The 14,305-nt window shown below is 45.4% G+C and overlaps 1 protein-coding gene across 11 annotated transcripts in view; it reads right to left on the reverse strand.

The window, feature by feature from the left end:
• The window catches only part of SYNRG (synergin gamma), a 1,253,369-nt gene that overhangs the window by 471,404 nt on the left and 767,660 nt on the right, over window positions 1-14,305 (reverse strand). The gene's annotated exons all lie outside the window — the stretch shown is intronic.

Consider the following 14,305-nt stretch of genomic DNA (forward strand, 5'->3'; position numbering starts at 1 on the left):
TACAATTTCTGATGTGCAGTCAAAAATCTGCCACCCTGGTCCTATGCATTTGGAAAAAAATAATGATTTCCCCAATTGACATGGAACTCTTTTGCTACTTTTAGAGTAAAAGAGTGGGGGTACAGAGTACAGCCTTATCTCTGAAAACCAATGAATTGTTTAATGTGAACAGAGAGCCTCTAACACACTGACCTTTCTGTTCAATGCTACAAGTATCAAAAAAGCCGCCTTTCAAGTGACAAATTGATATCGGTAGTAGGCATGCGCTGAAAAGGCTTTTGTGTCAAGGCTATCAACAAACCTGGCTCCATACAGGACATGTCTTCTATCAAAGCACAGTGATGTGTCAAACTTTCAGAACTGTTTTAACCACAGGGCTTTGTAAAGAAGCATAAACGTTCTGAATTAAGGTAAGTACCTATCGCAACAAACCAACACTGCAATCTATTTTAATACTGGATTTACCCAAAATCAGATACAAAAGAATACTGGTTTGAGAGGAGAACAAAGTCAATTACTGACTGTTGATTGCACAATATTGGAAAACCACCATCTCCAGGCAGACCTCCTAGATATGAAGTATGTGGCTAGGATAACTGACTTAGAAATAAGAGAGGAGGACATGATTCTCAAGATGGACGATTTAGAGAACAGAGAACGTCGAAACAACCTGCGCATCATGGGGGTGACCCAGGAGAGAGGGGAGACGGCTGCTGACGTGGGGAGAAAAGTCCAGGGCCTGATCAACTTTATACACTGGAAGGGGGCAAGGAGGTCCAGCTGGAAAGAGCGCACCGAGGTGGAGGAGGCGCAGGGGGTGGCCCAAGGTCCATCGTGGTGAGGTTCCTCTCCTATAGGGAGAAAATGGAAGTCCTGGAGAAGGCAAAAAGGCTGGGGAGTTTCATCTTTGAAGGAGATACAATCAAGATATATCAAGACCTATGCACCCTTACACTCACCCGCAGAAAAGAATGCCGCCCACTCACCCAGTGGCTAACAAGCCAGGACATAAGATAGAGATGGTCCTTCCCGTTCGTCTTCTCCTTCGAACGAGCTGGGGTGGACTACAGGGTGATCAGTGGTAAGGAGGCCACACAGGTGCTGCAGGCGCTCAGGGGAGACCCTCAGGAGGAGCGAGAAGGACCGGGAACCCAGGCTAGGGCAGAAGCTGGGAGGGAACCGGAGGGCCCCTGGTCGACAAAGAAGAAAACAAAGGGCAGGAGAAAATTCAAAAAACCTAACACCCCACCGTCGGAAGCTGGAGGAGACTAGTGAAATGAAGATGGTCTGGTGGGGAATATGAGGTCTGTAGCGGGATAACCCCGGCCGGGGACATGACCTTTTACCTTGAGAACCGCGGTGCACAATCATGCTTTCGCTCTGGATGCTTGCCCGTTGGCAGGCGTCGCAAATAGGGGAGGACGGGTTGGGGGAGGAAGGGATTTTCGGGCTCACCTCGGATCCAGCTTCAATGGGGGACAGGGCAGCTCCGACCGGACAGGAAACCAATGAACACAAACTATAGAAGTAATGGCAGACAATGAAAGAAAGGGCCGGGTCGAGACGATTAGAATAGGCTCACTCAATGTCAAAGGACTTAACTCCCCAACTAAGCGCTCCCTTCTGGGGCGAGAAATAAAGAACACAGGGGCGGATGTCCTCTTCGTGCAGGAGACCAGATTGGTGAGGTGCGAAGAGAGGGCCATCCCCTGAGCACATGTGGGCCAGGTATTCTGGGCGTCCAGCACCACTAAGAAAGCTGGAGTCGGGATCCTGTTCCATAGGCACCAAAAACTAACTGAGGTTTCTCATTGGGAGAGGGAGGATGGGAGGGCTTTGATAGTGTCCGATAACCTCAACATCTCCAGGGTCACTCTATTAGCCATATACTGCCCCAACATAGGTCAGAAGGAATTTATCCAAGAGGTTATGGGAGAGGTGATGCTCAAGGCGGAAGGTCTCCTGTTGCTGGGTGGGGACCTCAACATGTGGGCGGACCGGGATTCAGACCATAGAAGGAGGGTCACTCAGCCAGGCAGCGTAGGGGGAAGTCTGGAATGGGGGCTCAGGGACTTGATGTGGGAAAAGGGGCTGGTGGTCATTTGGAGGGAACGCCACCCAAAGGCAAAGGGATACACCTTTTACTCAGCAGCCCATGGAACCAGGACGAGAATAGATTATCTGTTCACAGGACACCAGTTCATGAGCAGAATAGACGCGTGTGAGATTCACCCCGTCAGTTGGTCAGACCACGATATGGTCTGGTCAGACCTAAGCATCTCATGTCTTAAAGCTAGGGAATCCTTATGGAAATGTAACGACTTCCTATTGAGGGACATCGTCTTTAGAGAGGAAATGTCATCAGCAATCAGAGAATTCTTCGAGTTAAATGATACGGGAGAAGTGGATCGGGAAATGGTATGGGAGGCGGCGAAGGCAACTTGGAGGGGTAGGCTGATAAGTGAAGGAGCCTCCAAAAAGAGGATAATGACCCTCCTATCACAAAGGTTAAGGTCAGATATACACTCCCTGGAAAGGTCGGAGGGGAAGGGGGAAGCAGAGAAAGAGAGAGATCTAGGCTTGGTAAGAGAAGAGACAGGAACTCAGGGAATTAGAGTTGGGAAAAATTGTAGCGGGATTCCAACACCTGAGTCAGAGGTACTATGAAAAAGGTAACAAGGCCGATGCCATGCTGGCAGCCAAACTCTGAGGCCAAAGAGCAGACAGGTGGGTCCAAAGAATTGGGAACGATGCTGAGGGGGAGAGTACAGACCCGGAAGGCATATCAAGAGAAATTCGCTAGTTTCTATGAGACCCTATATGGGCCCTGGGGAATGATGGATTTACCGCAGGCTTTTACAAGGCCTTCTCAGGCTTACTGGAGGGTTTTTTAGCAGGCCTATTCTCAAATATAATGCAGACAGGGAGGGCACCTCCGTCATTTGGCAAAGCGCTGATCACGGTGATCCCGAAGGAGGGGAAAGACCCAGCAGACTGCCGCTCTTATAGACCAATCTTCCTCCTCAACGTGGGCGCCAAACTGTTCACGAGGATCATTGCGACGAGGTTGGATGGCCATATGGCGAACCTAATCCACTCAGACCAGGTGGGGTTCATACAGGGGAGACAGGGGGCCGACACCTTGCGTAAAACCCTTCACCTCATGCGGATTGCAGCTCCGACGGGTGACAACCCAGTCCTGGTGTCCATCGACGCTGAGAAAGCGTTCGATCGGGTCGACTGGGGGTTCCTACATGGGGTACTCGAGAAGCTGGGGTTCGGAATCGGGATCAGGCATGCCATCAAAGCCCTATATGAGTCACCATCAGCCAGAGTGACAGTTAACGGTCGCCTGTCACGTATTTTCAGCCTCCAAAGAGGGACGAGGCAGGGTTGTCCCCTTTCGCTGTTTCTCTTCGCCATGACCATGCAGATACTCGCAAAATACCTCAGAGGTTATATAATGGTCGGAGACTGCACTTTCAAGCTTGGCCTTTACGCAGGCGACGTCTTGCTCCACCTGAGGGAACCCACACGCTCAGTCCCAGCTGCCCTACAGATAATTGAACTGTTTGGCCGTTTCTCAGGCTTCAAGGTTAATATAGGCAAGTCAATGTTCTTCCCATTTGCTTCAGATGCCGATAGGTGCATAGCCGAATTTTCCCCTCTAGGCCTTCAGGTCTGCGTAGATGGGTAAAAATATTTGGGGATTAACATTGTAAGACCTAGTGAGGACCTGAGCCTGGCACACTACCCCGCCTCTGTTCGAGAAATTGTTCAGGGAGATGGAAGGCTGAGGGAAGGGGCACATTTCGTGGATGGGCAGAATAAACACGCTAAAGATGAACCTGCTCCCCAGAGTGCTGTATTTCTTCCAGATGCTTCCCCTGGAGGCTCCTGCAGCATACCTCAGAGAAGCCAAGAGGCGCATAGTGAAGTTTATATGGCAAGGCCAGAAACCCAGAATAGGGTATGAGACCCTCACCCTTCCCAAAGAAAGAGGGGGTGTTGCCCTCCCAGATTTTGACACATACCATAGGGCTGCCCAGCTCAGGGTTCTGGCCCCTCACCTTAGAGAAGACCCCAACAAGCAATGGGTCTGAATTGAGAACTCCTTCTTAAGCCCAGTCACTGTAGGCAAATGGTTATGGGTCCCATTAAAAAAGCTCCCGAAAAGGATTAGGGATCACCCAATCTTAGGAACTATGTGGAAGGCACTAGCAGGGAAGGGACATAAGGAAAAAGTCACTACATGGCCCTCCCCACTAAGTTACATATGGTGCACACCAGTCCTGGAAGAGATTTCAGGCCACGAACAATACCATTCCTGGTTCGAGGTGGGGCTCTGTAGGGTTGGCCAACTGGTGAGGGTGGATTCGTTTATACCTATACAGGAACTCGAGGAGGCAATGGGAATTGGCAGACTCTCACCACTCCTATACCTTAGACTCAAGGGAATTCTAATGAAACCAAAACTGAAGGAATGCATACAGAGGAAGCTCACCCCGGTTTAAAAAATTCTTGACTCCCATACGGAAATTAAGGGTCTCATCTCCCTCCTGTATCTAGCTCTTTTGACCCCCTCGGGAGGGAACCACCAGGAGCCTCAGGAGGAAATGGGAAAGGGATCTGGGCTGCGCCATTGGGGATGGTTTCTGGGGGAAACTCTGTACTAGAGCCTTCAAGACGTCGATCTCGTGCCAATACAAGACCCACGCCATCAAGCTCCTCCACAGGTGGCAGTACGACCCGATCACCCTTTCTAGGATGTTCCCAGACGTTGTCCCAGTGTGTTGGCATGGATGCGGGGGAAAAGCCGACTATTGGCACATGTGGTGGACATGTCACAAAGTCCAGACTTACTGGTCGGAGGTGCTTAGATGGATTAGAGAGGCGGGGGAGGGGGACTTCTCGTTAAACCCCATCCTGGTGATATTTGGCCTACAACAAAGGGATGAGCACTGGGAGAAGTTACTGGACATGACACACTCACTATTGCTGGCAGCTAGAGCCGCACGAGCCAGGACTTGGAAAAGACCAGCCCTTCCAACAAAGAGAATGGGTGGCAGTGGCCAAGGACATTTACTTTATGAATAGATTAACGGCCGCGATACAGGTCTCAAGTGCGCAGATAGAAACAGACTGGCTGCAATTCATGGAGGCGTTTGTCAACACAGAGGACAAGTCCGGAGGGTAACCGGAACTCTCCACTCGGCTCGACACTACTTCACGCATAGAACCCATTGCGCAGGATTTAGGAGAGTCGATTATACATAGACGGCCACAGGCCCGGCTGGTGCTGCCCAAAGAGAAGAATCTTGAAATACGGTCACTGAGTCCCGAGAATAGGGGGTGGGGCAGGGGTGAAAGTACCAGAGACTTATGACTCTCATGTTCTGAAGTTGTTATGGGCATGTGCCCAATGTACACCATATGCATAAGCTCTTTTGTTGCCTTTGAAAACCAATAAAAATTGAATTAAAAAAAAAATGGTTAGCGACCAAGTCCAAATAAGGACTATTTGCAGTCATGCTTCAATGATAATACACCAATGAAACTTGCAACTTGGGTGGTGGGACGTACTCATTTTGAGAAAAAGGCAATCAGAGCTTGCCTTTTTAATGTATAGCAGAGGGTCAATTATCAAAAGATTCATCAAAGATAATTATTAAACAATTTGTCAAATCCAGAAAAAGAAAAAAAAGTCAGGATGAAAAAGAAACTGCAAAGGTAGAGTCTCCACTAACAAAAACCCAACTTGGTGCCTCGAAAGAATATCGAAGCATTTATGCTAGTGTGCAACTTTAGACGTTTACCTGCAAAATAAATAAAGATCCACGTGGAAGGGTAAGGCCCACTTCTGTACTGAAATTAAGGCAGCTTAGCTGAAAACAAATTCTTAAATTAGGAATGGTCTGCAGCACTTTTCATTCAACAGCACAAATCCATTCTATAAAACGAGATTTCGTATAAGGTGCATTTTTAAGTCGCGTCAGAGTGAGCGGAGGTTTCTTTTCTGCATCTGTTACTGAGGAAAGAATGTTAATTTTGGATAGAGGCTTTAGTTTGATTAGTTTGATCACTTTTTAGAACAGGAGCCCTGGAAGTCTTGTAAATAGAGAAAAAGCAGCTGTCCCAATGACGAGCTTCTAAATGGGTGTACGTGCACAATATAATGAACACAGCTACCCAGAACACAATATATGGCAGCAACACACAATGGTGAAACTAAAACACAAACTACTGAATAGCACACCAACTACACGGCAGATGGGCCGTACTATGCGAATAACGTTTTGGCCATGGTGCCCCTGTCGCAGCAATACATAAGTTATATCATAAGGGCAATAGCATTCTCAAGTGTCTTCTAGCTTCACTATCTCCACAGCAGCAAACCAAGTGAGCCGACCTCACTCAATTCTCAAGTGGCAGAAGTTCCAAGATGGTGCTGCCAGTGCACATCCATTGATTCAGTGTTACATTGCCTGCACAGGATGCATACCTGATCGCTTGCTATTTGAGCACATGCTGTTGGTCCAGCAGATCTGAAATGTATGCCATGGTGCAGGAAGCATGGCACTCCACGAATATTTAGCAGACATGTTTTTTTTCCTGTTTGGAAAGGAGTGTTAGAACTCTATTCCGGATCACGTGCAATTTCAGCTCTGCCAGATAAATCCCTCAAGTAGATGAATGGAAGTGTGCCTGTTGGCGTTGGACAGAGAAGAATGATCATAAGCATTGGCCACACAGACAGCAGGAAAAACAGAAGTGAGGCTTGTCTATTGACTCCTAATGAATGAAATGTGAAAGAGCAGTGTTTGGTATGGCACAGCTTATAGCATTTTGGTGGCCTTATTGTGCATTTTGTCACCTTCATCCTATCTCAGAGAGATAGAATTGAAAACGGTGAGCGTGATGGAAAGGAATCAGTAGAGGGTCCACCCCAACTACATTAATTTGCTGCCATTCTAGGCATGCTCCAAAGAGAAACTGTTTTTACATTGATTTCCAGGCAGTGCTGTCCTATGCGATTAGGAAAAAGAGTAAGGGAGCGACATGTCCAGAACTCCCACAGGCCTGAAGGCTAGAGAGGCTGGAAACCGCTGAAAACCTGAAAGTAAATTATCACCACTGCATCAGATGTTATTCCTGAAGCAGAGGAAGGTGCAGGTGCTTGCTTTAGGTTGTCTATACTGAAATAGGAAATAGAAAAGTGTTTAATTGGGTAAAAAGACATTGAAGAAATACATCTAGTATGGTTCTCAGCCAGAAGATGGGGGAATTATAAAAAAGCATATTCACAAATGAAAGATTCCACGCTGGACAACTGCCCGACATGATTAATGGTAGGCAAAGTGTAACTGTCGCGTTGCTAAGCCCTTTAATCGTTTCTCTATTTTGACACTGCAATAGAAAATCTTTCATAGTCCTAAAGGTATATTTCCACACAAAAAATAAATTCAGGAGCTGCTAAATAATAGGAGCTAAAGATTATTTGTTGCATAACCATTCGCTATCAATGTCCTCATGCCACAAATGTATTGAACCGACACATAATTGCATCCTGGACTGATAAAATATGGGAAAAAAATAAGCCATCAAGCATGCTTGTGGTTTGCGCCTCTATAAAGCAAAGGGGGTGGTGGCCTGGAGGGAGATAAAGTAGAAGTTAGCCACTGTAATGACCGAATGTCCCCAGAAAGGGGACCGGACCAGGACTCCACATGGCAGCTCAAAAATAAATGTAGCCGGTGCACATACATGTTGCCAACCATGCCAGCACCCCCCGCCCAACAAACACCCCAACTTTCTCATTCACCCTCGTCATCAACAGGCTGACTAATGGTGGAAATGGTGCATGAAGGAAAGGGGGCTATGGAGTAAGAGTACAAGAATCACTAGTGACTTTTTACTTCCTCCTACAATCTGTCACCTACCATATGGTAACTACAAGGCCTGTGTGTGAGGGGGAGGTTGGTAGCTACAAAAATAACTTAATCTTAATCAAAGACGTTGCTTAATACTAGTTTACAGAAATGAGTAACAGCACTGAAAGTGGTGTACAAAGGAATAATTTTTACAGAAGGCATGAGGAGTGGCCCGCGTAACGTTCAGTAACAACTGAAAAGCTGGGGGGTGGGTGTACTAGGATACCATTTGTTCCCTTCTACACTAGGCAGTGACCACCTTGGGTGACAATAGCCTGCTTGTAAATACAATTTCTGATGTGCAGTCAAAAATCTGCCACCCTGGTCCTATGCATTTGGAAAAAAATAATGATTTCCCCAATTGACATGGAACTCTTTTGCTACTTTTAGAGTAAAAGAGTGGGGGTACAGAGTACAGCCTTATCTCTGAAAAACAATGAATTGTTTAATGTGAACAGAGAGCCTCTAACACACTGACCTTTCTGTTCAATGCTACAAGTATCAAAAAAGCCGCCTTTCAAGTGACAAATTGATATCGGTAGTAGGCATGCGCTGAAAAGGCTTTTGTGTCAAGGCTATCAACAAACCTGGCTCCATACAGGACATGTCTTCTATCAAAGCACAGTGATGTGTCAAACTTTCAGAACTGTTTTAACCACAGGGCTTTGTAAAGAAGCATAAACGTTCTGAATTAAGGTAAGTACCTATCGCAACAAACCAACACTGCAATCTATTTTAATACTGGATTTACCCAAAATCAGATACAAAAGAATACTGGTTTGAGAGGAGAACAAAGTCAATTACTGACTGTTGATTGCACAATATTGCAAAACCTCACCTCTTTGCTCTGGTACTAGGGATCGGGCAGAGGACTTTCAGGCAGCCTGGATAATCCGAAAGTTCTTTGCCAAGAGACCCAAGTACTCATTGGTCAGGTCTTCAGTACTCCGACTGAAAGGACTTGGATTGGGTTGGATGGAGAATCTCTCCTTTCGGATTCAAGTAGGTTTGGGTGTGGAGGAAGAGCCCATGGGTGGTGGGGTAGGTCACCATGATGTGGAGCTAGGAATACCAGTTTCTATTTCGGCCATCTTGGGGCATTCCGATTTGCTTTCATGAGTTTGCTTATACATTTGTGGATAAGAGGGAAAGGTGGGCATGCATACAGGAGCTGACTGGATGAGGAGAAGAGGAAGTCACCCCTCAGATATACTAAATCTACTCTTTGAAGCATAAAGTGGCACATCTGGTTGTCTGGTGTGGCAAATAAATCCACCAGTTTGACCCAGAAATTAGAAACTGCGAAAAAATCTGTAGGACAGTTCCTATACATGAACTGGATAAAACATAAGTCTCAGTCCACGCTTGTATTTAATTCTCCTGCCAAGTGGGTTGCTGCAGATGTATGCCCTTGGACAAAGCACAGTTAAATAGTTGAATAGCTAACATGCAAACATACGGGAACTTGGCACCTCCCACTGCTTACTCACAAAGGACACTGAAGTGGTATTGTCCATTAGTACCAGTGGAGTTCTGAATGGAGAAGAGGAAGGACACAAGAGGGAGAAATACTGTCTTGAGAGCCAAGCAGTGAACGAGGAGTGTCTACCTCAGTCCCTGGCTATTGCCGGCCTGAAGGGGACCCCCTTGATCGCTCTCTGGAGCTTAGTGCCCCATTTCCACTGGTGGGCCAAATGGAGCGGCAAGTCGCAACACATAGTAACTGGCATAGAAAAGCATCAATACATACAATGACATGTTTGAAAGCTCTCTGGCAGACATGCTGGAACACTACTCCTTGAGGCGATAGCAGATCAAACTTGGAGTGTGAATACAGGGGGATCACCACCAACTGATGGAAATACTTGAGAAGGAGAATGGTCTACCACCCTTATGGAGGGAGGAATCAGCTTTATCTGGAGTAGTCGATTATGAGACAGTCATCCAGAAAGGCTAGGAAGTGCATACCCTAGAGGCAGAAGAAGGCAGCAACTAAATCTACACCTTTGCGGAGACCATGGGGGCATTGTGGCCAGCTGAAGGTACCAGAACAGATTGTGCTTGTCAGCTGCCACCAAGTGAAGGAAGCAGTTCGTGGAGAGGCCAGAGCGGGATGTGCAGGTATACGTCCGGTATGTCCCACCGCATAGAGCCAGCTGTCTCCAAATTTGAGGGAGCAAAGGAATGGAGCAGAAGTCACCATCCTCAACCTTTCTGGAGAGGGACCTACGATCATGCACAGACTTTCTGAATCCATCATCACTGAAAATCCTTGAACATACACACAACCAGGTCTCTGCTGGAATGATACACTTCACTGCCTACAATTTCAAATGTTTCTGAAACTCCACTCTCAGGTCATCTGGTACTGGAGAAGAGGAATTAAGAAAGTGAGTAAGAGGAGATGATAGCCTTCCCAACCACTGGTTATGTCTATGCATATATTTTGATAGTTTTTGTTCAGCTCTCCAGTACAGAAGACATTTTTCCGCAATAGAGGAGAGGGCTCCTAATCGAGGCACTAATAGAGTTCGAAAAGGATTAAATCAGAATCGTAGGAGAATTGGCTTGCTCACAATAGCGAGACATCCAGCTGACAAAGATAGGCTGTCAATGTACAAGGTTGGGAATGTGACTAATAGGTCAAAGGTGGTGAAGACATAGTGGGCACAAAGACCTTGCCATGGTAAATGTTCAGAGCTCTCCTTCTCTAGTAGTACATATCTCTGAATGCAAGAAAAAACCTGAGTCACTTGGAAATGGTGCAAAGGTAACTTCAAAATGAACTTAAAAGTTAGAGGCCACTTAGTGCAATTGGTGAATGCACCATTCAAAACATTAGACAATTGTAATCCACATGGAGGGAATGGGAGATGAAAAAGTGACACTCCAAAGAGTACAGAACATTACTACTGGAAAATCATAAATAAAAGTAAAACTACAAACCCGGTGCTCAAAATACAATCAGTATTCTTTGCTTATGGAGTAACAGATTTAAATTAGAAAGACAATCTTTTGCAGTAAGCATATTCTCCAGTGATTTCTCGAGAAAGAAAAAGCCATCTCAAATTGAAAGTGGTCAAATTCTTAATAAAAATGGAATACAAGTATGTGGCCCAAATTGTGAGCAACACTCAAAAGCCACTGCATGATCATACGAAATTTGTTTGCACATAGAGAAAGAACAAAAACATATTTCAGAAAGTTTCATAATAAAAGTGGCAGATGTTGAAACATGCAGAAATCACTTGAGACCCCAAATTAGCCATGGATATAATCAAAGGTAAAGTACACAACCAAAAGCATCATTATTTGAAACATCTATTGCCTCAAGTTCACCTAGGATACTCAGTCTTTTTTCCCTCCTTGTCCTGTGATTAGTGTTCGACCGTTGTGTTTTTGTGCGCCCCGATGCCTGTGGGTTTTTCGGCGCGAAATAAATAGATTACCTTATTGGAAGTCAAAAACCTCAATGACATGCTGACTAATAGATTCACATCAGCAAATTAAGTCAAAGTAACTGCCTTTGTAAGCATAAACCTGGGAGAAGAAACTAAGAAAGTGCTCATATCAACCAAGTGCGAGCAATTGTACGTTTATTGGAGGAAAACAATACTTCATTCATACAAAGCGCTGGTCAAAAAGCAGCGACAAGCTCCCTAGAAACAGGAGGAAAGTACACCCGACTCAGGAGTACCATTGCTACGTAGCCCTCATATTAAGGAGTATTATTAGATGGGATCTGTGGTTCTACTCCAGTAGGGAAGCAAGAACATCTCTCAACCTGCATTGATTTAGTATAATGTCTGAACACATTTTTATCCAAGATAAGGATTAGGACATGGATATTTTCAAAAAACATACCATTCTGAAGATTATAGACCAATTTTCAAAAAAGAACGGAACGCTCTTCAACACTGTTCATTTGTTCAACTAGAAACAGACCGTATTCTGGCCTCATGAAACCCACATCTGGTCTAGTAGGCCCACAGTGTTCTGGAACAAATGTTTCCATCAGTTCTGGCCGATCAAGGCACAGAAGAGGTGGAACGAATGGAATGTACTTGTTCATTAAAACTAAAAAAAAAAATATGCCATTCAGACTAGACCACAATAAATTGGATCTCTCAAGTAATTTCAGAGATCTTAGGAAATGTTAGACCAGTGCAAAGTTAACCATGTTTAGGTCATTCTTGAGTTATCTGTGTCTAAGCAGTTACAGAAGCATATGAGATGTAGCGGGTTGCACAGGCCAGATCAGTGAAGATCTTCTCTGAATTAAAGATGCCCGGTGTGCATGCCTAACCATACTGCTGGAATTTTCTGTGGAACGGGACAGTGGCCATGGGGCACTACATTCCAATGTGTTCCAGTGCATTGAATGTGGTCTTGGAATAGTTTAAATCCTTTGAAATGCCATATCAGATATTTTTCAGTTGGGCCTTCGAGGTGCATTGTCCACCTTCGATTGGATTGCAATGTCCTCTAGAGGTTACACCCTGATGCCCATGATTTTCAATCTTTATATGGAGCTGCTGAGACATATGGTAGCATAATTTGGCACATCATCTCATCGTTATGCAGACAACACTCCTATCTTCCAGTGTCGTCTGAGGATAACGCTGGTCCCCAACACGTTTCCTCTCAGCGACTGAACTCTGGATGGCATCAGATCATTTGAAGTAAAACAAGTGGCACTTTATTGTTCAGACATGAGCAGCGCTCAGGACAGACCCAATCTTGAGTCAATTTGCTCCCTTCTCTTTTTGCATCTTCCAAATCACTTGGCTTTTTGTTTGGCACTACATTTTCCTTAGGGTTAAATATAGCAAAAAATAAGCTCAAGACAATATGTTATTTTTGTTACATAGAATCCCAATTTTTAAAAAGGGAGCAAGAAATAACCCTAACAATTACAGAATGCCCGCTATGTCTGATGCTTGCTCAAAAATGTCTGCTCAAATGATATTGGAACTAAATGGGTGGATAAAAAAAGAAGAACAAAATACTATCCAAATTGCAAGCAGGCTTCAGACGAGGGATGGGGACTTTGTCTAATGTATGGCCACTCTTGTACTTGATACGTAGAGTATCAAAGAAAGAGAAATCTCTTCATCTGCTTCATTGATTACAAAGGAGCGTTTGATACTGTAGATAGAGATATTCTGTGGTCCAAGTTGAGAGAAAGAAGAACAAGTTACGTTCTTACCTGGTAACATTCTTTCGATGGTATGGTCATCCGACGTATTCCACATCTTTGACAGTGATTACAACAGCGGTGCTGCTTCAACTTTTTCCGCAAAGGCGTCCTGCGTCAATATGCTGTTTCGAGGACCTCCTCCGACGGCTGACGTCACTGGATGTTATATATAAGACGCACAACGCCTGTAGCGCAGTTGTAGTTTTTTCCCCCAGAACGTGTGGCACCAATCTCCTGCCAGTATTACTACAGAAATCCTTGCTGAAACAGAATCTGCAATCACATAAGAAATCCTGTAGAGGGGCAAGTAGGGAGGGTACGATGTGGAATACGTCGGAGGAACATCCCATCGAAAGAACGTTACCAGGTAAGAAAGTAACTTGTTCTTCGAGGGGATTGTGTCCTCCGACATATTCCACATCTTTGACAGACTCCCAAAGCAGTACCAACGTAAGGAGGTGGGAAAAGAATTTAGAATTTTAGAATTCCCGATCAAATTGCAGAATATAGCACTGCCTTACCAAAGGCCAAATCTTGCCCATGGACGGAGTCCAGGGAATAGTGTCTCACAAAAGTATGGACAGAGGCCCATGTTCCTCCTGAGGATATTGCGAATCGGAAACACCCCTCTGTAGTGCCGTGGAGGCAGCCATACCCCTAGTAGTGTGAGCCCGTAAGCCTACTGGAGGGTCCTTTCCCGCCAAACGATAACATTCAGAGATCGTCAAAATGATCCATCTAGACAAGTTCTGCTTGGAAACAGCCTGACCTAAACGCCTTCCAGCATAACCAATGAAGAGCTGATCGTCCACTCTGACCCGGGACATCCGTGAGAGATAGAAACTCAAAGCTCTCCTAGGGTCCAACCTATGGAGCCTCTCCTCTTCCTTACCAGGAGGTGGAGGTGGATAGAATGCCAGAAGAATTACCTTCTGGCTCAGATGGAATTCCGACACAACCTTCGGAAGAAAGGAAGGCTGTACCCTAAGGACAACCCTATCCTTATGGAACACAGTGAAGGGTGGTTTGGCAGAAAGTGCCTGCAACTCACTCACTCTGCAGTCGGAAGTAACCGCAACTAAAAATACAGTTTTAAAGGACAATAGTCTCAATGGACAAGAATGCAAGGGCTCAAACAGAGCTCCCATTAGGAACTTTAAAAATAAATTCAAAT

The sequence above is a fragment of the Ambystoma mexicanum genome, chromosome 9 (assembly GCF_040938575.1).
Source record: "Ambystoma mexicanum isolate Mex_15411 chromosome 9, UKY_AmexF1_1, whole genome shotgun sequence".
Taxonomy (NCBI): domain Eukaryota; kingdom Metazoa; phylum Chordata; class Amphibia; order Caudata; family Ambystomatidae; genus Ambystoma; species Ambystoma mexicanum.